Source organism: Cucumis melo, unplaced genomic scaffold (genome assembly GCF_025177605.1).
Source record: "Cucumis melo cultivar AY unplaced genomic scaffold, USDA_Cmelo_AY_1.0 utg001522l, whole genome shotgun sequence".
NCBI classification, from domain to species: Eukaryota; Viridiplantae; Streptophyta; class Magnoliopsida; order Cucurbitales; family Cucurbitaceae; genus Cucumis; species Cucumis melo.
In genome coordinates this window covers 15,001-17,500 of record NW_026124633.1, presented here as the reverse complement: position 1 = coordinate 17,500, position 2,500 = coordinate 15,001, and positions in this window count along the sequence as shown.

The following is a 2,500-nucleotide window of genomic DNA, read 5'->3' as shown; positions in this document are numbered from 1 at the left end:
TTCTTCCAATTGCCATGGAGGTTATATCTTATGTAAAAGGACGAAAAACATAAGTGTTAGTGAGGGTTTGGCCTTTGACTAGAAAACAAGTTGACGCAAATCATCTTTGAATGCCCAAGTATAAGATAGGAAGCTCGTGTGCAAGTCAAGGCCCAAGGCCGAGGCCTTGGAGTACAAAGCACGGCCATGGGCGCGCGCGCCGTGCGTCAGTGGGCGTCTGTGGGTCGCCCGCTGCATGCCCGTGCGTCTGCGGGGGGCGTGCGCGCAGGGTGCCGCGCGCGCCATGCGTCTGCGGGCGTGGGGCGCGCGCCGCAAGCCCATGCGACTGCAGTGGGGCGTGCGCGTAGGGTGCCGCGCACGCGATGCTTGTGCGAGCGTGGGGATCCGTCTAAGGGGCGTGCGTGCTTGGCTTGTAAGTGGCAGATGAGCCTTGTTGCCAAGATCCACCGAGATTCATCTCGACCCTACCCACACACAACTCATTTATTTCTTCCAATTGCCATGGAGGTCATATCTTATGTAAAAGGACGAAAAACATAAGTGTTAGTGAGGGGTTGGCTTTGGACTAGAAAAAAAGTTGAAGCAAATCATCTTTGAATGCCCAAGAATAAGATAGTGTGCTCGTGTGCAAGTCAAGGACCAAGGCCGAGGCCTTCGAGTACAAAGCACGGCCATGGGCGCGCGCGCCGTGCGTTAGTGGGTTTGTGTGAGTCGCGCGCTGCATGCCCGTGCGTCTGCGGGGGGCGTGCGCGCAGGGGGCCGCGCGCGCCATGCGTCTACGGGCGTGTGTGGGGCGTGCGCCGCAAGCCCAGGCGACTGCAGTGGGGCGTGTGTGGGGCGCGCGCCGCATGCCCATGGCCGAGGCTTGCACACGAACGCCTAGGGTGCCCACCATGCGCCATGCCCTTCGGGCGTGTGTGGGGCGTGCGCGCAGAGTGCTAAGCGCGGCATGCGTCTGCGGGTGTGTGTCCGCGCGCCGCATGCCCAGGCGTCTACGTGGGACGTGCGCGCAAGCCGCGCGCAGCATGCGTCTGCGTTGGGCGTGACCACCCACGTGTAGAATTCATGGAAAAAACTCTATGGAGGTTGTTGGAACAAACCCGTGCCCCCACCGTGCATGCCCACATGCCCACCGAGCATGCAGCATGCGCGCCCCCATGCGCACGAATGCGGCACGGCCATGGGCGCGCGCGCCGCATGGCCATGCGTCTGCGTGGGGCGTGCGCGCAGGGTGCCGCGCGCGCAGGGTGCCGCAATGCCCACTCAACACACAAATGTGATGTCAAACCTATGTTCTAGTGCTTGGATTGTTATGAAATTTTTTCTGGGATCTAAAAAATGTAAACAAAGGATGTCCTCCAAAAATTAGTATTTTTGGAAACGTTTTACTATTTTTAAATTATTTTTAATTTTTTAACAATAAAAATTCATAAAATATTATTGGTTGGTTCAAAAATTATGAAACTTGTTTTCCACACTCATTTGAATGTCTAAAACATAATACAATCAAGTCCCGGTCATAATAATAACACAATCAAGATTTATGGCATGGTGTGACATTTCGGCTTTTTCATATGCAAGCCTGCCAGACCCAAAAAAGCCAGAATGTACTATATAGGGGGGCGACCTGCCTGCATGGGCGGGGCGCGGGGGTACCCCTATGCCGCGGCGCCGACCCTTCAAGCACATTGCGCCCATCATGGGCACATATGCTTGGGGGGTCGGCGCCGGCGGAGTGCCACCTCCGGCCGCCGGCGGCGAGTGAGAGTGGGTGTCGAGTTGATGCTCGGATGGGCTTGCGCGGACAATGCTTGCACCTCGGTGTGGGCGTGCACTCCAAGCGGGCTTGTTCGTGAGGAGACGAGATAACTTGCGATTGCTTTGTGCTTGGTGGACGAAGGGTTCGGCCGGAGTGCCACATCCGACCGTCGGGCAAGGAGTGAGAGCGGGATGGGCGTGCTTGGACAATGCTTGCACCTCGGTGTGGGCGTGCACTCCAAGTGTGCTTGTCTTGGCGATTGTTTCGTGCTTGGCGGAGGGGTTTGGCCATAACGATGGGCTTGTCCGTCGGGCAGGGAGTGAGAGCGGGTGTCGAGTTGATGCTCGGATGGGCTTGCGCGGACAATGCTTGCACCTCGGTGTGGGCGTGCACTCCAAGCGGGCTTGTTCGTGAAGATATGAGATGTCTTGCGATTGCTTTGTGCTCGGTGGACGGGTTTTATCGGAGTGCCACGTCCGACCGTTGGGCGGGGAGTGAGAGCGGGTGTCGAGTTGATGCTCGGATGGGCTTGCGCGGACAATGCTTGCACCTCGGTGTGGGCGTGCACTCCAAGCGGGTTTGTTCGTGAAGATACGAGATGTCTTGCGATTGCTTCTTGCTTGGTGGAAGGGTTTGGTTAAAATCGATGGAATGCCGGGCCCCTACGTCGGGCAAGGAGTGAGAGCGGGATGTCAAATTGACATTCTTGGATGGGTTTTGCTTGGACAATGCTTGCACCTC